The following is a 24,433-nucleotide window of genomic DNA, read 5'->3' on the forward strand; positions in this document are numbered from 1 at the left end:
CGCGACAATATGCTTAGTTTGGTTTTATATCGGTAGATGATGTTAATATTGCTATATGTCACAAAACGACATATTCACCTAGCTGAATAAGAGGCATTTCATCGAAAAAGAACACAGCAGCCGAAGAATGCCTGAATCAAATCTCTACCATGAAAATACCTAGAACGAAGCATCCATGACCAAAATTTGTTAGATGTCACTCCCCAGTCTCTGCGGGAAGAATTCTATCCCATGTTTATGGATGGAGGTAGCAACATTATATACGCCAGAATGGTTGACATGATTCATTCATTTCAAAGAAAGAAGGTACTTTTCATTAACAAATCAATATGGTGGTTATCATTGCACTGTTTTTGTAACCTATATCTTGTGCTAATTTCAGCCTTCCAACCCCCCTGTGGGTGGGGGTGGTAGAATAACACCCACGGTATCCCCTGCCTGTCGTAAGAGGCGACTAAAAGGGGCCCTAGGGGCTCTGAACTTTGGAGCGTGGGTTGGCGATCACGGGGCCCTTAGCTGAGTCCTGGCAATGCTTCCACTTACTTGTGCCAGGCTCCTCACTTTCATCTATCCTATCCGACCTTTCTTGGTCAACACTTGTTCTTTTCCGACCCCGACGCTATTGGATTTGCGAGGGCTAGGGAGTCTTTCATGTTCACGCCCTTCGTGGCCCTTGTCTTCCTATGGCCGATATCTTAATTTTTCGAAGTGTCGGATCCCTTCCTTTTTTCCCCCTCTGATTAGTGTTATATAGAGGATGGTTGCCTAGTTGTACTTCCTCTTAAAACAATAATCACCACCACCACCTTTCAGCCTTCAGAATGTTCTGGTTTTCTCATTGTTGTTGTAGAGGGCGATAGAACTCAAGGATTGACATACAGTAGTTCGACCTCATGCCAATAGGTGAAGACGTGCGCGCGTCAGTACGGCGAAAATATCACAATCAGTTCAATCAAAGAAACGTACTTTTCTATAAAATTTACACATTTCGCTGTTGATAGAGGTTCATTATTATTATTATTATTATTATTATTATTATTATTATTTTCTTGTAAAGGGGAGATTACCTAATCTGGTGTCAATCTCAGCTGTTGAAACCTTCTTGTTTTCTCAATATCGCTGTGAAAGATAGACAGAATAGGGATTAGGCTACATAGAGATACACGGGAGAATTATTTTTCCAGGTTAATGTCGCACAACGTATGATACTATAGTCCTATGACGTGAAGTCGCGTGGGTGCGGGGTAAGAGGTGCGAGGGGTAAGCATGGCTGCCACGCATGCGCCTATATCAAGTCCCAAGGCCTGACAATAAACATCGGTTCCGTCCACGGTGACTTGCGAATTGAGGTAGCGTCGTGAAGTTTCAAAGTGGTAATGCAAATTGTGCTTTAGTTACACATTTACTGTAATTAATACGTACTGCGTAATGAACAGTTTAATAAGGAATATGCAGGAGCTCGCAATGTCTGTCGCGACTAATATTTGTAACTAAGAGTGTAGTATCTGTTACTTGTGCCGTACCTACAAGCTGCCGCGAATTCTCGTCAGTCGCAGATAGTATCCAAGGTTTTCGGCGATGCAAGGGTGAGAAAGGCCTGGTACTGGGAAGATAGGAACTGTTGCTTTAATTAAGGAAGGGCTGGGGTATAGCTTAATGAAATACAGTCCGACTCGTTGGCTGAATGGTCAGCGTACTGGCCTTCGGTTCAGAGGGTCCCGGGTTCGATTCCCGGCCAGGTCGGGGATTTTAACCTTCATTGGTTAATTCCAATGGCTCGGGGGCTGGGTGTTTGTGCTGTCCCCAACATCCCTGCAACTCACACACCACACATAACACTATCCTCCACCACAGTAACACGCAGTTACCTACACATGGCAGATGCCGCCCACCCTCATCGGAGGGTCTGCCTTACAAGGGCTGCACTCGGCTAGAAATAGCCACACGAAATTAAATTAATGCAATACAAACGATATTTGGGCAGGTTTTCATTGCCTGGTTCTGTTAACCAAGAAAGCAACCCTTCATTTGTTTTAAAAGGCACACTATTGATACTTTATGGGGAAGCCAGTTGTATTACAGCCACTCTGACCAAATATCAACCCGTTGCTCCATGGAACTCGTGAATCCCGACTATTGCATTCAAGAAGAAGAAGAAGACGCCGGCGTGAGAATGAATCTAAAGGGACCCGGCAGTAAAAGTCCATCCAAATAACGATGTTTTATTGTATTAAGTTATACGCCAGTCCTCCCTCAACACGAATGTATGCTTTTTGTATGCTTTCTGCAAACTGATGGGAAAGAGAGAGCATTTATGCCACGCCCACTTCTGTCCATTCATTCTGCTGTGTTTATCACGTCTGCAATAGACTTTATCTACCTTTCCTCTATTCTATGACCACCACTTACCGTGGTGCTGAACGAGTGTAGATAACAATTGAAGATAATTTCAGCATTATATGTAAGTTTTACTCCACGTTGTTATTTGAAGGAGGAGCTTGAATTGAGGAAGAAATTTTATTGTGTTTATAGCTATATTTAAACCATACAGACCCTGAACGGACAGTTTAACAGTAAGAATAAGTTTATATTTAAAGCTTAAAGGTAACAGATATATCAGAACCGTAAGTACCGGGCGAGTTGGCCGTGCGCGTAGAGGCGCGCGGCTGTGAGCTTGCATTCGGGAGATAGTAGGTTCGAATCCCACTATCGGCAGCCCTGAAAATGGTTTTCCGTGGTTTCCCATTTTCACACCAGGCAAATGCTGGGGCTGTACCTTAATTAAGGCCACGGCCGCTTCCTTCCAACTCCTTATCCTTTCCTATCCCATCGTCGCCATAAGACCTATCTGTGTCGGTGCGACGTAAAGCCCCTAACAAAAAAAAATGAACCGTAAGTGTGTAATTAACTCTCCTACGGATAAGTGTGAGGTTATCCAACCAGATTCGTCACATGGGCCACCTTTTGCTAGTAAGGAAAAGCGGTCTTGTCTGGATTCTTATAAGTGTGAGAACACTAATAATTGTGATGGGATTGCTGGAGCTAGGATTATTAGTGGGAACATTGTACTAGACTTAAGCATTACTTTGGAACTGGAAAAAAAAAGTGCCACGAAATGCAGCTGGTGTGACAACAATGACTACATGAAGATGTATGAAAATGCAAGGAAGAGAAGGGGACTGACCCCCCTATATTAATCAGGGCCTCAACACCCTAAAACTGGTGTCATGGATGCAGTGGTGTGTTTCAAGAATGGGTTAGGCAGTAGGATGAAAGTTTTCAATGATATGGGAATTGAACCTGGGGTGAACACCAAGAATGAAATTGACCAGCTGAGTGTATGGGAGGTTGAGAAAAGTGCTCTACAAATGACAAAACGGGCCAGAATTCAAACGAGAGCCTCCAAACGTAAGCTGGAAGATAAATAAATCCGCAGTGATTACAGCTATGGATCTGGCGAGTTTCAACTACGAATTTATGTTGAATAGATCGTATCACAATTTTTTATTCCATTTTCCCGAAAGTATGATATTTTCATCTTTAGGAGGACGTTTCTCCGAAACTATTATCTATATAATAAACTTAAACTGAATGTCATTATTCAAAGTTTTACATTTTTGAGAGTCCGCTTCAGCTAAGCCTGTAAAATACGCACTGAATTCGTACGTCAAACAGTTTTGGGGGAATGATTATTTATTTTCTGATCTAACACTCATTTGAACCCATATACCGCTACTTCGAATTTTGTCTTCGTGCGTTAAACTGTTTCGAGGGAAGGAATGACTATATTTGTTTTTAGATTTTACAAACCAAACCAAACCAAACCAAACCCCATGGCACTACAGCCATTGAAGAGCCTTGGCCTACCAAGCGACCGCTGCTCAGCCCGAAAGCCTGCAGATTACGAGGTGTCGTGTGGTCAGCGAAGAAATATCCAAAATTCCTCCCTTAGTGAGCACCTACATTGTAATATAAATGTATTCCCAAAATTTCATTTCTTTATGTCCAGTAGTTTTGGCTCGGCGGCGATGAATCAGTCAGTCAGTCAGTCAGTCAGTCAGTCAGTCAGTCAGTCAGTCAGTCAGGACATGCTATTATATATATATAGATGTGGTGCATAGTTGATTAGTGGTGGTGATGGTGTTTCGAAAAGAAAAACGAGGTGATTATCAGGTCTTACTGATATCACTGATAGAAAGGAGAGCCAGAGACAGAATTTGATTACGTTCAAGAGATATTCTGTTCAAAAGCGGTGCCTTTCCTCGGCGCTTTCTTCTCACACGGCGCCAACACAAAGACTGGAAATAACAACGGGATGTAAACACAAGAGCGGTGGGACACAGTAACACACTCAACCACACTTGCTCCGTTACTTGACTATACTATTGTACTAGACAAAAGAGTCTTTGAATGGGTGGCTACATTTCTAGAAAATAGAACTCAGAGTTAGAGTAGGTGAAGCGTAATGATTAAGAGGGGATCACACAGAGCAGTAATATTGGAACTTTATGTTTCTTATGCATATAAATGATATGAGTAAAGAACTGAAAACACAATAAGAATATTTGCGAATAGAGTAGTAAATAAGTTACAGGATTATGAGCGGCTATAAAAAAAGCTCGAAATTGTTGTGAGATGGACAGCAGAAAATCGTATGATGGTAAACGGGGTGAAAAGTTTGAAAGGTTGTAAGTTTCACCAAAGGGAAAAGTCCTCTCAGTTTTAATTACTGTGTTGGTGGGGTGATAGTACCTCGTGGGGATAACTGATAGTAGTTAGGTGTTAATATAAGTAATGGAGTTCACTGGGATAATCACATTAATGAGGTTGTTAAGAAGGTTAGAGATCTCTTCACATTGTTATGAGGGTATTTAAGGGTTGTAGTAAGGATATAAAGGAGAAGACGTATACGTCTCTGGTAAGACCCTAATTAGAGTATGGTTCCAGTGTATGGGACGCACGCCAGGATTACTTGAGACGAGAACTAGAAAGGGTCAAAAGGAAAGCAGCAAGATTTGTTCTTCGTAGTTTCCGACAAATGTTGTAACGTTTTGGATGGGAAGACTTGGAAGTAAGGAGAGGAGCTTTCAGTGGAGTGTTAACGTGGAATGACATAAGTAGACGAACAAGCTTGAGTGGAGCTTTTAAAAGTAGGAAAGATCATAATGTGAAGATAAAGTTGGAATTCAAAAGGAAAAACTAGGGCAAACATTCATTGACAGGACGACGAATATGGGATTGGAATAATTTATCAAGGGGAATGTTCGATAAATTTCAAAGTTCTTTGAAAACATTTAAGAAAAGGTAAACAACTGATATGGAATCTGCCAGCTGGGCGACAGCTCGAAATTCAGACGAATGATTGATCGATTGACGACCAACTGCACCTCTTCCATTTAAAAACTTTTTTTTTTTTACTATTTGCTGATGATGATGCTTGTAGTTGTAAGGGGACTAACATCTAGGTCATCGGCCCCTGATGGTACGAAATGAGACGAAATGCAATGACAAAATAAAAATCCAAAATCCTCCATTGACCAGAATTCAAAGCGTGAGGTCGAAAAATGAACGGATGGATATGAAGTTAAAACAATCAGTGGAGCCGACCCGCAATGCCTCAGTCTCAGCAACTGACGGAAAACAGTAGTAATACTGACCAAGGTACTGCTTCTATAGCTCAATACTGAAGCGATGATGCTTGCAAGATAAAGGGGTCCAAAATATAGGTCATCGGCCTCTCAGAATGGTACTTATCGCTTGGAAAGTAGAACCATGGTATATGACATGGTGCGGTACTAATCAAAAGTATCGTAGACTCGCGGTATTCCACACATTATGGTAATACTCACAGGTAATGAAATTCGCACATGCAATACAGACCTATGGTGTTTCACACATAGCGGCGCCATTTACAGGCAACGCAAACCTATGAATTTCATCACATAAGTGTACTAACCACAGGGACTCGTACTATCCCGTGGTGTTACTTATATAGTGGGTACTAGTCATAGGCAAGCCAGAACCCTGGTGCCGCTCAAAGTGCTACTAATCACAGGTACCGTAAAAGCCTGACCGCACGGTGCTCCTGATTGCTACTAATCACAAACCTATTTGGTACTTAACATAGTGGAACTACACGCAAGTAATAGCGACCCATGGTGTTCCCCGCGTGGTGGTACTAATCACAAGTAGTTTCATGGTTCTAATCCAATCATCCCTTGGTCGCCCCTTTTAGTCGCCTCTTACGACAGGCAGGGGATACCGTGGGTGTATTCTTCGTCTGCGTCCCCCACCCACAGAGGGTAGTGTGTTTGGTCCGCGAGAGGTATTCTATTTCCCTCAAGTCCGCCGGCAAGCTGGTTAGGACCCCACTATCCGCCACCTGGGACACGCCACGTGGGAGTATCACCTCTCCCCCTGGTACGCCAGCGTAGTAGGTTCGTGGTTTACTATTTGCTTTACGTCGCACCGACCCATAGGTCTTTTGGCGACGATGGGATAGGAAAGGTCTAGGAATGGGAAGGAAGCGGCCGTAGCCTTAATTAAGGTACAGCCCCAGCATCTGCCTGGTGTGAAAATAGGAAACTATCTTCAGGGTTTCCAACAGTGGGGTTCGAACCAACTATCTCACGGATGCAAGCTCACAGCTGTGCACCCCTAACCGCACGGCCATCTCGCCCGTTACACCTCTTCCAAATGACCCGAATATCACCCTTCTACTGTAGGTAGCGAGCAGCGTTTTCTGCTCTACTATAGGGCTAGGAAACTGAAGTGTTCAGAAATACAAGGTTCTACTCCGAACGCTGACAGCGATTATGCTGACTGTGGTTCTCAACGAGAGTTCTCAAGAGTCCATACCTATTCCAATCCTAGTTTCAAGTAATTACAGTTACACCTACTAACAAAGCCCTCACAATAAGAAACGTTAGCAGACAAGATGTAGACTTTCGAACACAGGAGGCGGATGACAACAGCTGTCTCAAGCCGTTAGAGAAAACGAACTCAACCGCATACTGTGTTTGAAGTACGCCTACCATTATTTGCATGTGTATAAGCAAGTGCTTAATAGCCTTCAAGAAGGCGCTAATAGTCAATACACTTTTTCATTATTTCAATAATTGCATACATTTTGCCCTTTTTAAGGGCTTGATCAGTGCATTTTTTTAAATCAACGTCCTTTACAAAAAACATCATTAACAAAGATGATGATGCTGATGATGATGAGTGTTGTTTAAATCGGCGTAACATCTAGGTCATCAGTCCCTAATGGTACAAAATGAGACGAAATGTAATGACAATTTAAAAGTCAAAAAAATCATTATTAACAATACTAGCTGTTGGACCCGTTGTTGACAGGGTAGTTTTGTGTAATTGTAACAGATTGGGGCATATATTCGTTTATAGGAAGGGGGTTAGGGATTGGAATAACTTACCAAAGGAGATATTCAATAAATTTCCAGTTTCTTGCAATTATTTAAGAAAAGGTTAGGAAAACAACAGATAGGGAATCTGCCACCTGGGCTACTGGCCTAATTGCAGATCAGTAGTGATTGATTGATAATTTTTGCCACTATTCAGACAGGCTGTTATCCTACTCGGGTAGGTAACCCCATTACTTCACGCGGTACGCAGCAGTAATGCCATTTATCAAAGATGAGTGGCAGCCGATGTGACGACGCACATCACAACAATTAAAAGCCAATGCAATGTTATTGTTGATCAATTTTTTTGGAATTTCGATATAGTAGACCTTCACACTTAGTTTCCTGCCGACTCTGTAATAATGGGGCATACACCTTTCAGGACTCCCTCTTGTCTTATACTTCAAACGATCGCTCCTTCACGACCTTCTCATTTTATTAGCCATCTTAATAATTTTGTTTGTCGCTGTGGCAGATGACCACGCTGTTTTTCACGTTAAGACAATTACGACAAAAACCACCACCATCGCCAGTTAACACAATTGAACAACGTGTCTAAGTTAGCGAAGCTCGGCGTTGATATGGACTAACCAACAAAAGTTTAAATTCATTAATATCTCTGTTTTCATAGCCAGTACGGTAAAACTGTGTAAGGCATATATGATCGGAAATTGTATTTTCTATAACTGTTTAAATTTAGTTTTCATCGTAGAACAACTAATAAAACAGATAAGTAAATTTTAGAAAATTATGATATTAGCCAAACAATTATTTCACTCAGGGTGTATATAATTATTTATAGCCTACTCATTTTTCACGATCAGTACTGCGCTGGCGTTCTAACGATGCCAAGTTCCAGAGCTAAAATGACCCGGCCACAGACAACGGTGAACACCGCTCTGTCATTTTCCTTTAAGTGTGCACACTCCCTATACTATCAGCACCACATATCAGGGATCGAATGGTTGGAATACTATGATGAACCAGTGTGTCACATACCAGTAGTTATCAGAACATGTATGAACTAGAGGAACGACATGCTAAAAAAGAAAGTATCCTTACTCCCCAGCTAATTTTCGCCAGTATTCAGACAGTCTGTTCTACTCGGATAGGTAACCCCTTTACTTCACACGGTACGCAGCAGTAATGCCATTTATCAAAGATGAGTGGCAGTCGATGAGACGACGCACATCACATTTTCGACTTTACAATACCACTTTTCATTCAATTCTGTTCAGCCATTCTTAACGATCATCAGCGTTGATATGTACTAAGCAACAAAATTCAAAATTTATGAATATATCTTTTATCATAGCAAGTGCGGTAAAACTGTAGAAGACAAATGATCGAAAATTACATTCTCTAACTTTTGTTACGTAGCATTTTTCGATGAGACCACTAATAACATATATATTGGAGAATTAAATGTTAGGCCTTCCGTAATGACCATTTCAATCAGTGTGAATAAAATTATAGCTTTAAGTGTAGTGCCTTATTCCCTGACTTTACATACAGATTTTCATTACTCTATTCAGCCATTCTCTCGTGATGCGTATCCGTCCATACATACATACATACATACATACATACATACATACATACATACATACATACAGTACCAGAAATGCCTACGGCCTGGCACATTGTATTTTTAATTTGTAATTTATTCGCGACATGAAGGCGCTAGCATTTGAAGTCAGCGTGCAAAACGAATGTTCTAGACGCAGCTGCAAGCTATGTGAGTGAGAGAGAGAGCGCTACGTCACAAACAAGGAGCAAGCCGGATGACGTAATCCCCACGTGCTGCCGGCTCACCAGTCTAGAAATTGCTGGAACATTTTTTTATATCTGCTAAACCATTTTAGCTACGAAATAATGAAGTACACCAGCGTGAAGCCCGCATTTTAAATGTAAAGTGACCAAAGTTTCGAGAAAATCGACCTACAGATTTCCAAGATATTGAGGTGGAAAGGAAACGTACTTTTTCGCGAGAAGCAGAGAGCCAGCCTCGCTTCAAGTATATAAGAGCCTCGACAAGTGGGGTATAAGGTCTTTCATCGACGTCTCTCAAGTGGACTACACAACTCGTCGCCGAAGACTCTCCTGCGATTTTTGATCGGCCGGGTGGCTACACATTTTTACTATCCGCTCGCGCCGAACCAACAAAGCATATAGGCCGACTCCTCGTTGGACGTTAGCCTCCCTAATACCTTAACACCATGCCTACAACCACAATCACCACCACCATAGCCTTCTGTTATCACACCTACTCTTCCCATTCCCTCACCACTACTACATCGTCCCATCCTTCGCTTGTTATGTCAACCTTCCTCCCCGACCCCCAGCGCATCTACCGACTGTCTACGCCAACTACATCTTCAGCCGCACCAACAGCAGCCAGTGAACCTTCGTTGCCACCATCGACAGTATCACCAGCAACAGCCCGTCAACCTCCGTTACCGCCATCAACAGTGTTACCACCATTTTCAACCGCACCTGCAGCAGCCGCCAACCGCTCAACGCCATCGACATCAACACCCGCACTGTTCAGTTGCATCGTTCGCGGCGTCGACCCCCTTATCTCGCCAGCGGAAGTTCACCATCAACTTCGTCGTCAAGGCATACCCATCTGGAGGGCGTTTCGCATCTTTAACACCCACGGCCCCACGTATCTAATTCGTCTCCAGCTCACCAGCGCAGCAGCAGTTGACCACCTCATCTCTCATGGCGTCAATTGCTACGGCCGTCGCCATAATGTTGAAGCTTCTCGTTCCCTTCCCCACGCTCGAAATCCTCAATCCACATCTCGTCGTCCCACCCGGCTCGATCATCCTCCTTTTCACCGTACACAACACGTCAGTCCACTTACCCCCTTTGTTCATATCTCACTCCCTCGACCTATACTAGACCATCTAAGACAACTCACGAATGTCCTTTCCCACATAGCTTCTACACTACACCACTTTATTTCCTCTCGCAACTTCCATCTCGATACTCCTGTATAAATCCTCACTTCCTTTCATCTTCCCAGCCAAGCTAACTCCTAACATCTCCTCAACCAAGGGACCCTCATCACTTCTCCACCTAATATCGATTCGCATTACCCACCTTCTTCATTTCTCACACCTCCCAGATCTTCTCACTTCTCTCGGCCCGAGAGATCGCGTAACGATCTAGGGGGCCCGCCCCACCCGACGGGCGGGGAATGAAAACTTCTCGACAGGCAGACTGGGGTATAATGAGTTGCAATCTGCAACTCGATTATGACGGATTGTACGATCGCCATGTGCAGGTGTCGAACCTGAAACTCTGCCGCGTTACGCGAAGTTAGTCGTCGAACTTCTAAAATTTCTGCAATGCTACGGACTTGCAAGAATCCACCGTGTGCTAAGTCGAACTCTGTGTAGGACATGGACTGAACTTATATTTGACATTCTGATAAGCTTTGAACTTCAGGTTTCATTTTGAACCCAGTACAACGTGTTCTGAATACCAGAAACATTATTTTCTTGTGTAAATAGTCTGATTATATAAACAGTGTTTTCATGTTCTCGTATTATTTGAACTATGCTTAAGAAGTGTGACTACTTAAAACTATGGAAACTTCGAACTGTGATGCGTGTTTCAAAAGCCATAATTATATCTAAGTGTGATTATTGCTTTGAAGTTGCGGAATAGACTATGATTCAAAGTGCACGTAATAGACAGTGGTTCAAAGTGCTCATAACAGACTTTGATTCAAAGTGCAATTTAGAGTACCGTTTGCCAGTGACTTGCTAATATTCACTTAACCAGACAGTGCTATTTTTAACACTCACAATCAGTCGACAATTGAACTTTCTCGCGTGTCTTCACAATTAAATGACACCAGAAATCTTGACCGAGTGTTTAAATCCTCATATCAACTTAACACCTGACCCGACGTGGGAGATGGAACGTGGTACAACGTGGGATATGGTACGTGGTTCAACGTGGTGCTGACAATATCGATGGAGTCCAGATGTTGTTCGTAGAACCGCATTCACCAGTTCCAGCGTCAAACATTTAGGTGATATGAGTGCATTTAGCATTAAACGTTCAGACTATTAAAGGCAGTGATTATTTTGAAACAATTCTTAGGACCAGACATTTACGAACTTCCTGAACAGGCACTTTATTATTTTAAGGTGCTACTTTAACTACAAGTGTTAATCTAATTACAAGTGCCGATTTACTTTCAAGTGATAATTAATTTAATGTGATAATTTAAACAGACTTTATGTGCTTTAAAGTAATTTCATCTTAAAGTTATTCAAATAATATTGTGAAGTGCATAACTTAGAAAAGACTGTAGGCATTATCAGTGGATGATTTAAAAAACTGTAGGTCTTACGTGAGAACAATCTGTAAAGAATACGAGTGTTTATCCCAGAAAATTCTAGACACTCATGGAACAATGTTTAATTTACGAATTTCATGAAGAGAATTGGTTCACTTTCAAATTTCATTTATTGCAAGAATTCTCAAAATTCAAGCTTTGGTTGAAATATTCAAGAATGAACTTGACAGTATCATGTCTATAAGTACGGGCCGTGAAAGCATGAATGGCAACATTGACAGAAGATATTTCCAATGAATTTCTGTTTCAATGCGAGATAATAAGGAAGTCATTTTTGAGCTAAGTCACTTGAATAAATTTTAATTTTTCCCAGTAACATGTATTATTTTGCTCTTCGAACTCCTTTCTCTGTACCGGCTCCTAAGAATCGATCACTACCCGAGACCTTTTTCATGCTCCTTATCCCAACAAATTTTCCTGGTACAATACATTATATTACATTATATTACATTACATTACATTACATTACATTACATTACATTACATTACACAGAGAGAAAGCTGATTTATTGTCCAACTATCTTCTTGAATTTACAGGTTACCATGTGGACAAAGTGAAAAAATACAATACAAAAATACAATACTACATCGCTGTAAGTTTATAGCCTGTGTAAATACATTGTGTAGTGCTGGGTATTACTATTGTAGAGCTCGGATTTTACGATTCCCTATGAACTACGGATTACATTAAGCACAATGTCCTGTATTCCAGCTTTTGGAAAGCCAAACTTCTTCCAAAACTTTCTGAAGAATGCTGGTACCGTACCACAAGCATCAGCCCAATCATTTCAATTTCTTGTAGATGGCATTTATTTTTGTATAAGGGGACATTTGGAATGAAAATATTTTTCTCAGGATTTACTTCTGGTTGGCCTTCATGATTCTCAAACCTGATGGTCGGGTCTATTGCATAGCCTTTTATCTCTCTATTTTCAAGAGCAATCACGTCTATGCGTCTAGTGCAGCCATCTGATGATATGCCATGGACTCCGAAGTTCATCTGCAATTAAAGATCTTATTGGATTGTGCCGACGATTTTTCAGTACATCACTATCTTTCTCTCTGTGGCAACGCCGACAGAGGTTACCATCTAGTCTTACTACAGTGACATCAGCCGTCATTTTTATTGCATCCCGCCATTCACTACAGGAGAGGTCTCCATCCTTTTATTGGCAGGCGTGCATTCCTCATACTTAATTTTTTTTTTCAGCTTGAAAATCCACAGCCTGTTTCCAGTCATTCAACCGGGTCAGGATTGATATGAATGAAGCCGGCTACCGAAGCCTGTCGCACTCCTCTGAGGCAATGATAATGAAAGAGAGATGAAATGAAATGATATTGGAGAGTGTTGCTGGAATGAATTATGACAGGGAAAACCGGAGTACCCGGAGAAAACCCTGTCCCGCCTCCGCTTTGTCCAGCACAAATCTCACATGGAGTGACCGGGATTTGAACCACGAAACCCAGCGGTGAGAGGCTGGCATGCTGCCGCTGAGCCACGGAGTTACCCTAGTTATTTCTGGGGTCATTGGAGCCACCCAGGCTCATTTTGGTTTTGGCCGGGTGTTTAAGACCGGATGCCCTTCCTAAAGTCACGTGATTCTTAAGAAAAATCGCACCCTTGAATTGACCGGGATTCGAACCTCAGCCTTCCGAGCGGGAAGCCAGCAGGTAAGCCACTGAGCTTATCACGCTCTCCACCTCCTAACAGACAGACAGACAGACAGACAGACAGACAGACAGACAGACAGACAGACAGACAGACAGACAGACAGACAGACAGACAGACAGACAGACAGACAGACAGACAGACAGACAATTTATTACTGAAATTGCGTTTTCTTCTTACTGTGGACACGACCAATAGAGAAAATCTGAGCAATATTGACCTTATTTTATACATACAGACTAGCAGTTACCCGCGGCTTCGCTCACGTGGATTTCGTAATTTGATAAAACTAATCATTCCTCGGTACTGTAGCAAGACGCTATCTGAAAATCCATAAAGTATAAAAACTCACCGAAAAAATGAGTTTCATTTACCCCAGGAACTCTTTGTAAACCACGTTTGTGGTATTGCCTTTTGAGGCTAAGATGACCATGCGACATAGAACTGTACACGTGAGAAACAGTCTTCTCTCAAGTTAGGAAAAAAGTTTATTTTTAACTGAGATTCCAAATACCTATTTCCACGTCTGTAACATCTTCAGTTTTTGAGATATAAGTATTCTCATGCAAAGCATTCACCTAATTTTTCAATTCATTCATCCCCTCCCTTGAGTGGATTTTCCGAAAATAAAAGACTGCGTGTTTCTTTACTCTGAAAGAACATTCCAAGTGCAAAGTTTCATGTCGGTAACATCTTCAGTTTTAGACATAAGTATCATCATAAAAAAAAAATCAACTCCTATTTCAAACCACCCGTTATGTTGATTCCCCCTAAAAAATTCGCGTTTTATTGTTAAAGGAAATTCCAAAAACCAATTTCCACGCATGTAACCTTCAGTTTTTAATATATAAGTATTCCCATAAAAATAAATCATTTTTTACTTCCTTTCACAGTCCCCTTTTAAATGAATTTTCCGAAAACAAAAAAGTCGTGTTTCTTTATTTAGAAAGGAGCTTCCAAATATCACGACTGTAACAACTTCAGTTTCTGAAATATATGTATTCTCATGAAAAGAATTCAATTCAATCTTCACCCCCCCCCCAGTTGATTTCCGCCCATAAATTAGTGTTTATTTTTGAAGAAGATTCCAAATACCAATTTTTACGTCTGTAACATTTTTAGTTTTTTTTTTTGGATGTATCCTCATACAAATAATTCCACTAATTTTTCAATTCTTTCACCCCCTTAAATGGATTTTTCGATAACAAAGGCAAACATATTTCTTAATTTTTTTAAAAGGAGATTACAGATACCAATTTTCACGTTCTGTACATCATTAGTTTTGAGATATAAGTAACCTCATACAAAGCATTCAACTAATTTTTCATTTCGTTCACCCCCCGCTGAGTGTATTTCTAGAAAACAAAAGAATAAGTCTTTCTTTACATTAAAAGAACATTTGAATTACACATTTTCATGTCTGTAACATCTTCAGTTTTTGAGATATAAGTATTCCCATAAAAATAATTCAATCTTTTCACTTCTTTTCACCGTCTCCCTTAAGTGGATTTTCCAAAAATAAAAAATACCCGTTTCTTTATTTTTAAAGGAGATTCCAAATACCAATTTTTACGTCTGTAAACTTTTACGTTTTTGAGATATAGATATACTCATTTAACCAATTCATCCCCCCCCCCCCCTTTTCACTCCCATAGCGATGGGATATCCAAAAGTCCTGTCTTAGTAAGCACCTACACTTTGAAATTGAAATGACGTATGGCTTTTAGTGCCGGGAGTGTCCGAGGACATGTTCGGCTCGCCAGGTGCAGGTCTTTTGATTTGACATCCGTAGGCGACCTGCGCGTCGTGATGAGGAAACGGTGATGAAGACAACCCATACACTCAGCCTCCGTGCCAGAGAAATTAACCAATGATGGTTAAAATGCCGACCCTGCCGGGAATCGAACCCGGGACCCCTGTGACCAAAGGTCAGCACGCTAACTATTTAGCCATGGAGCCGGACACCTACGCTCTGATATAAACGTACTCCCAAAATTTCACTTCTTGATGTCAAGTAATTTTGGCTCGGCGATGATGAGTCAGTCAGTCAGTACATGTTATTTTATATACATAGACTAGCAGTTACCTGCGGCTTCGCTCTCGTGGATTCTGTAATTTGATAAAAGTAATCGTTCCTCGGTACTGTACTAAGACATTACATGAAAATCCCTAAAGTATAAAGGCTCACAGAAAAATTGAGTTTCATTTACACCAGAAACTCTTCGTAAACCACATTTGTGGTATTGCCTTATGGAGCTAAGATGACCATGCGACACAGAACGGTACATGTGAGAAACAGTCTTCTCTCAAGTCGAAAAAAAAAAACATGTTTATTTTTAAAGAAGATTCAAAATACTTATTTCCATGTCTGTAACATCCTAAGTTTTTGAAATATAAGTATCCCCATAAAAAAAAGAATTCAACCCCTTTATGAGTCCTTCTCCCACCTCCACGAAAGTGGGTTTTCTGAAACAAAATAATAGTTTCTTTATTTTTAAAGGCGATTTCAAATACCAATTTTCACGTCTGTAATATCTTCAGTTTTTGAGATATAAGTATCCTCATAAAAGGAATTCAACTCCTTTTCACATACACACACATACACGCGCGCGCACGCCCACACAAAAACGCGCTAAGGTGATTCCCCTCCCCCCCACACACATACACAAAATGTGTGTTTGTTCATTTATAAAAGAAATTCCAGATACAAAATTTCACGTCTGTGACCTTCAGTTGTTCAGATATAAGTATCCCCATAAAAATAATTAATTTTTTCACTTCTTTTTACCTTCCTCCCTTAAGTGAAGTTTCCGAAAACAAAAAAATACGTGTTTATTTATAAAGAAGATTCCATATACCAATTATCACGGCTGTTATATCTTCAGTTTTTTTTGGATATATGTATCCTCATAAAAATAATTCAACTCCTTTTCACCCCCCCCCCCCAGTTGACTATTTCCCCAAAATGCGTGTTTATTTTTTAAGGAGATTCAAAATAATTTTCACGTCTGCAACATCTTTAGCTCTTTTTTTTAGATACAAGTATGCTCATACAAATAATTCAACTACCGGTAATTTTTCAATAATTGAAATTGAATTATTCTTTACTCCCCCTTTAAGTTGATTTTCGGAAAACAAAAGAATACGTGTTTTTTCTTTTTTTAAAGGAGATTCCAAAATTTAATATTCATGTCTGCAACATCTTTAAGTATTGAGATATACAGTGAGTATCCTCATACAAAAAATTGAACTAATTTTTCAATTCTTTTACCCCCTTGAGTAGATTTTCCGAAAACTAAAAAAACGTATTTCTTCATTTTTAAAGGAGACTCCAAATACCAATTTTCACGTCTATAACATTTTCAGTTTTTGAGATATCAGTATCCTAATAAAAATAATTCAACCCACTTTTCAGTCGTTTACCCACCCCCTAAGTGTTTTAAAATAAAATACGTGTTTCTTTATTTTTAAAAGATATTATAAAACAAATTTTCACATCTGTAACATCTTACATTTCTGAGATATACTTTAGATGTAGTCTTTTTTAAACTGATCCCCTTTTTCATTCCTCTTCACCCCCCACTATTTGGATTTTCCAAAAAAAGAACATGCGTTTCTTTATTTTTAAAGGAGATTCCAAATACCAATTTTCAAGTCTGTAAACTTTTAAGCTTTTGAGATATAGATACTCATTTAAACAATTCCCCCCCCCCCTTTTCCACCCCCTTAGTGAGCACATACACTTTAATAGAAAGGTATCCCAAAAATTCCAGTAGTTTTGGCTCAGCGATGATGAGTCAGTCAGGTCAGTCAGTTAGTATATGTTATTTTATATACATAGCGTATCAGAGCATTGATTGTTAAAAGTGGAGGTTATGACGATCACATAAAGAATCGAAATGGAGGCCGAGTCACAAATATTTCACTCATAAACGAGTGATTTCAGGGGGCCATGCTGTTGCATTTGGTTAAACTTTGTTTTGAAATGTCGGATTTTCCTAAGTATGTATTTCAAAGCAGCTCATATTCAATGTATATTCTGATATTGATATGGGCTAGAAATCAGAAGAAGTTTGTTACTTCGATCGACCTGTCTCAGTCTCATCTTCGTCTATGAATATATGAAAGTGACTGAGGTATATACGAGTGATGCAAGTGGCACGAAATTTAACTAGTCTCTCCTCGTGTAGATGTGACTCAGGTTAATGAATGCTGATGCACTTTCTTCTCGGTGAGAAAAGCAACTTCAAACTTCATTCTTTAGCATGTCTTTTATGTGACACCTAGCCTATCTGACAGCTGATGGTAAAGCCTTTGGGGCCGAGCTGGATAGCTGCAGTCACTTAAGTGCGGCCAGTATCCAGTATTCGGGAGATAGTGGCTTCGAACCCCACTGTCGGCAGCCCTGAATATGGTTTTCCGTGGTTTCCCATTTTCACACCAGGCAAATGCTGGGGCTGTACCTTAATTAAGGCCACGGCCGCTTCCTTCCCATTCCTAGTCCTTTTTCCTGTCCCAACGTCGTCATAAGACCTGTGTCGGTGCAACGTAAAGCAACTTGCAAAAAGAAAGCCTTTGGGATCCAACCAGCCTTCGGGCCAAGGACTCGACAGTAATTCAGTGTGTTAATAAAGTTTTTAGTAAATGAAATGTAGTTTTAAAAGTTACATTTAACTTATGTTCAATACTTGTAAACATGGCGGTGTTGAAGGTAGATATCACAAATGTAAATGCTAGGCTTGAAGATCGATTACCGAGAAAGTGTAAAGAGGTAGAAAATCAGAGGAAAATATTTCAGACTAAGATTTCAGTGACAGTGAAGATGGAATGGAATTAAAATGAGGCAAATGACGAAGAAGTCAGGACAACCAATGAGAAAGAGGACGACGGTGAACCAGAACCAATGTGAGGTGTTCTCGAACTCTAAAAAGCATTGGATTGAAGGTAGAATAGACATGTCTGTTCTTAAAGATTTCATCTGCCACTCAAAAAGATAAAATGAATGTTTGATTTTATATTTGTTACACGAACCTAAAACTTAATGCAATTTGAACTCTTCAATCCGTCAATAAATATGTGATAGATGTTCAAATTGATATTGAACAGTTAATCACTGTAAAGAAAGTAAAATTTTCTGTAGATAAGGATATATAGACTGTTATATTTATAAAATGTTAAAGTGATAATATCGATTGCTTAGATAACTAACAAGAAACAGAAGCTAGAGATGCTGTAGTTGACATGAAAATGACAGGTGTGTGGAAGAGGACATGCTATATGATAGATGACTTCGCGATTTTATGAAAACAGTTGAATAATAAATGCAATGTCGCCGATGGAAGGGACCATGTTACATAATAATGTTAAACTGGTGAACCAGTTCCATTGTACTCTTCAAATTAAGGGGCCAAAATACATTTAGTAAGAATGCTACTTTGTCTCAGAGCTCCAATTTCGAGATCGGCCCATTTGGGGAGTATTGGAAATTTTAGATTTTTCTATGGATTCTGTGGGTATCAGCTTCTCTGAACACTTCCGGAGGTGCACATGAACCTGAGGTTCAACCAACCCACACTAAAAATGAGTACCAGGTTAATTCCTCGAGGCAAAGTAGGACGGGCGTGGAGCTAACCACTCTACCCCATTAAGTGCCGAGGTTACCGATAGTGGAACACTCCACCCCTCCAAGGCCCTTCATGGCTTGTACGGAGATTACTTTGCTTTGCCTTTATCTTTTCTGCAACCGAGTTCTAAGCTCCTAGGGTCTCATGTCTATTTTCATTTCTTGCACCTTCCTTAATGCATCACTACACTTGACTTCCATTTTAAGTAGTGTCTCTCCTTACCTCCTTAATATCTCCGAATTCTCTCGTAACTCTTTCTCGGGGTATTAAAGATTAATTAGGACTTTGTGGAAACTTGCAGGCTCAGGAAAACTAGCAATCATCGCTTTGGAAAAATATAGCAGTCTATTGGGTGACAAAAAATGCTCACACTTACATACTTATTCTGTTTTGTCTCTCAGCCCCAATTTCGAAAACTCGCATATGACTCCCTTGTGGAGTTTTGCGAATGTTCGATTTTTGTAAGGATCTTACGGATATCAGAGTGGCTAGCACCACGCTTCTAGTTTTCTAGTGTGCATGGAAGTGTGTCATTAATTCATGTCAATTTTACCTACATCGCTACACTTCGACTTACTTTTATTTGTAGAAACAGATAGATAGATAGATAGATAGATAGATAGATAGATAGATAGATAGGTGTGCACCATAATGAATTTGTTAAGGTAAGGCTAAGTAACTTTTGTGTATTTCATTCCATCTACGCACTCTTTCATATTTTTCACTTCACTTTCTAGCCAGTTACATAAACAATCGGCGTTATTCATTTTATGTTTTATTTTCATTTAACGAGCGTTTTAAGTCATTTGAATTCAAATCCACCGAAAATCAACTTGGAAATTTATCATTAACCAACTAAAGAGCTCAAGTAATTATTCTATCCCTAATTACGTAACACTGAAAATTAAGGCTTCTAAACAAACAACTCTAAAACCTTTACAAGCTTCTTAAAGGCCTGAGTAAGAATAATCAATGAACTTCTAACAAACCTTATTATAAAGATAAAAAATCAGGTTATCAGTTTCACCAAGAGGAAAAGTCCCCTCAGTTTTTATTACTGTATTGACACAGTTAATGCTCCTCATGGGGTCTGCTCTAGGTACCTAGTTGTTAATACAAAGAAAGATCTTCATCGGGATAATCGTATTAATGAGGCAATACAAAGGAAGATCTTCATCGGGATAATAGTATTAACGAGGCAATACAAAGGAAGTTCTTCATCGGGTATTAACGAAGCAATACAAAGGAAGATCTTCATCGGGATAATAGTATTAACGAGGCAATACAAAGGAAGATTTTCAGCGGGGTATTCGTATTAACGAGGCCGTAAATAACGGGTACAGATCCCTTCATATGGTTATGAGAGTTTTTAGGGGGTTGTATTATTTTTTGCTAGTGGTTGTACATCTTATGGTGACGATGGGATAAAAATGGGAAGGAAGTGTCCGTGGCCTTCATTAAGGTACAGTTCCAGCATTTGCCTGGTGTGAAAATGGGAAACCACGGAAAACCATCTTCAGGGCTGCCGACAGTTGTGGTGGAGGTGGAGGGGGGGATTCGAACCTACTATCGCTCGAATGCAAGCTCACAAATGCGCGCCTTTAGGGGTTGTAGTAAGGATGAAAAGAGGAGTACGTGTAAGTTACTGGTAAGACCCCAATTAGACTGTGGATCCAGTTATGGGACTCTCACCAGGATCATTTCATTCATGAACTGGAGAGGACCCAAAGGAAAGCAGCACGATGCGTTCTGGGTAATTTCCGAGAAACGAGTAATTTTAGGAAAATGTTACAAACTTTGGGCTGGGAAAACTTGGGAGTAACGTGACGAGCTGCTTGACTAAGCGGTATGTTCCGAGCTGTCAGTGGAGGTATGATGTTAGATGACATTAGTACACGAACAAGCTCGAGTGGAGTTTCTAAAAATAGGAACGGTCATAATATGAAAATAAAGTCGGAATTCAAGGCAACAAACTGCGATAAATACTCGTTTATAGGAAGAAGAATTAGGGCCTGGAATAATTTACCAAGTTTTTTTTCGATAAATGTCCATCTTCTTTGAAATCATTTATGAACATGTAAACAATTGATGCGGGACCTGCCACCTGGGCAACAGCCCTAAATGCAGATCAGTGGTATAAAAAAATTTATCGGTCATTGAACTCAACTGTATTTCATTTGTTGAGGAAAGGATCATGGCCCCGCCTTCTAACCGAGTCAGAGTTCTGGAGAAGCAAGCGTAAGAACCAATTGTTCCCTGCCTCGAAGAGCAGCGCATTGCCAATATACCCATAGAGTAAAAGTGATTTCGTTTGAGATGTATTCCGTATCTGCAAATGAGCCACAAATTCATTTCTACTTTCTAAATGCAGCGTCGAGAGTTAATAGAAACTGTTCTTCGACAATGGGCGCAGAGGCGTATCACGCACCATAAAATACAAGACAGAACGGAGACCAAAAACTAACTTCCTTTGTGTATTTCGTCACAGTATTCGTGTCAGTCATAACACATGTAGAGGTATAAACAACTTCACTGGGCGTTTAAAGAGCCGTAAAAGTCTGAATGCAGACAGCACATGTAACATGCAACAAATAACTTTCAACTGCATGGCACACATACTACTACGCGTCATCCCTGCCTCGTGGGGCGTACAGCAAGAATTTAGTAAAATGATAAATATTGTTAGGCAAAAGCAAAGCAAAGTCATCTCCATACAGGCCATGAAAACCCTTGGAGAGGTGGAAAGTAAAGGCTTCCACTATCCGTAACCTCGGCACTTGGTCGGGTAGAGTGGTTAGCTCTACGCCCGGCCGCCTTTGCCCCCAGTAATTAACCTGGTACTCATTTTTGGTGTAGGCTGAGTGAATCTCAGGGCCATGTGCACCTCTGGAAGTGGAAATCTCGTTAAATTTATCAACTTCTTGGCGGGAAATCGAACCCACGTTCTTCAGGGTGAACCGACTTCGCCGTTGCCGCCTCGGCCAGGCAAATATTGTCGGGTGGCAGAGGATATTTAAATAAGATTTAGATGAGGGTAATGTGATTCCAGGTTCTAGTCTCACACGATTCCCAGTTTAACATTTATTCTACCTACTACAATGGGAATGAAATACCTAATACAGTATGCATGTTGAGTACTCAGCCCGAAGGCTGGTTTGATCCTCAACAGTTCTACCATCTGCTGTCACAGATGGCCTATGCGTCACTGAAGACTCGCACTAGGGAAATGAGGAGTGAGGTAATTTCCCTTTGCTTTCGTCACGGAACGAGAAGTTGCTGTTATATATCAGTCTGCCAAGCCCACTGAAATGCTCGCACTTCACACCATTTATACGAGGGATCGGCTACATAAGGAATGGCATTTCTAGCATCATTCATATCTCTGTCACTTTCATAAAGCCAAAGATACCACTGTGGCAGGTGAATGATGGTAGCAAATTCTTTCTAGCCCAAACCGGAATACCTTAGTGCACTGTAAACACTAGGTCTCGCCAGCAAAGGCAATAAAGGGAATAAAATTTAGCTCACAAGATTGTCGGTTTCTATTTTATCTCACCTATTGCAGCCGGGAGGAGGGTGGGGGCAAAAATCGCTAACGAGATCCTTAATATCTAATTTATCTTCCCTAATACAGGAGAGGGGGGGGGGGATCACTAGCGAGATTCTCTGTTTTTAATTACTAATTTCTAGTCATAAGTTTAGTATATCCCGCATTAGAACAATCAGTCGAAGTAAATTAACGTTCTCGTAAGGTTTAACAGAAATTCAAGCTAAGTTATTACGTTCTTATATAAACGGATTAATTAAAATTGACTTACGTTGATATTTTCAAAGTTTATGTCAACACATCTGAATTAAGGTACCGGTAACAGAGAAAAGTAAAATTCACTTTACAGTACATTATTCAAAAGTTATACGCTGCCCACCCAGCTACATCAGATATAGCTCAGATTGTTTCTACAATGAATTATACTGTACAGGATGATGACTAGCTATGTCCGACTCGTTGGCTGAACGGTCAGCGTACTGGCCTTCGGTTCAGAGGGTCCCGGGTTCGATTCCCGGCCGGGTCCGGGATTTTAACCTTAATTGGTTAATTCCAATGGCACGGGGGCTGGGTGTATGTGCTGTCTTCATCATCATTTCATCCTCATCACGACGCGCAGGTCACCTACGGGTGTCGAATAGAAAGACCTGCACCTGGCGAGCCGAACTTGTCTTCGGACACTCCCGGCACTAAAAGCCATACGCCATTTCAATTTACTAGCTATGTTTGTAATATACCTATATATAACGCAGTTTTCTATTCATTTCAGTCACATACATACATACATTAGAAGGACGATTTATTGTGGAACCATCAACTTTCTGAAGTTACAGATTGCCACTGTGGACAAAGCGAACTAACGCAATATAGAATATAGGCCTACATCTCTGCAAGTTTATAGTCTGTGCAAATACACTGACTGACAGTGACAATGCAACACCAAGGAGGAGTGGTTCGAAAGGGATGAAAGTTGGGGAAAAAACAGAGACGGCACGGACGAATAATTGATGTTTATTTCAAACCGTAATGCAGGTTACACAATGCGCACGGCATCGACTCGGTAGGATGTAGGACCACCGCGAGCGGCGATGCACGCAGAAACACGTCGAGGTACAGAGTCAATAAGAGTGCGGATGGTGTCCTGAGGGATGGTTCTCCATTCTCTGTCAACCATTTGCCACAGCTGGTCGTCCGTACGAGGCTGGGGCAGAGTTTGCAAACGGCGTCCAATGAGATCCCACACGTGTTCTATTGGTGAGAGATCCGGAGAGTACGCTGGCCACGGAAGCATCTGTACACCTCGTAGAGCCTGTTGGGAGATGCGAGCAGTGTGTGGGCGGGCATTATCCTGCTGAAACAGAGCATTGGGCAGCCCCTGAAGGTACGGGAGTGCCACCGGCCGCAGCACATGCTGCACGTAGCGGTGGGCATTTAACGTGCCTTGAATACGCACTAGAGGTGACGTGGAATCATACGCAATAGCGCCCCAAACCATGATGCCGCGTTGTCTAGCGGTAGGGCGCTCCACAGTTACTGCCGGATTTGACCTTTCTCCACGCCGACGCCACACTCGTCTGCGGTGACTATCACTGACAGAACAGAAGCGTGACTCATCGGAGAACACGACGTTCCGCCATTCCCTCATCCAAGTCGCTCTAGCCCGGCACCATGCCAGGCGTGCACGTCTATGTTGTGGAGTCAATGGTAGTCTTCTGAGCGGACGCCGGGAGTGCAGGCCTCCTTCAACCAATCGACGGGAAATTGTTCTGGTCGATATTGGAACAGCCAGGGTGT

General features: G+C 41.0%; 1 protein-coding gene across 1 annotated transcript in view; it reads right to left on the bottom strand.

The window, feature by feature from the left end:
* eya (eya transcriptional coactivator and phosphatase 2) overlaps positions 1-24,433 on the bottom strand; it is a 289,761-nt gene that overhangs the window by 182,561 nt on the left and 82,767 nt on the right. The gene's annotated exons all lie outside the window — the stretch shown is intronic.

The sequence above is a fragment of the Anabrus simplex genome, chromosome 1 (assembly GCF_040414725.1).
Source record: "Anabrus simplex isolate iqAnaSimp1 chromosome 1, ASM4041472v1, whole genome shotgun sequence".
In the NCBI taxonomy this organism is placed as follows: Eukaryota; Metazoa; Arthropoda; class Insecta; order Orthoptera; family Tettigoniidae; genus Anabrus; species Anabrus simplex.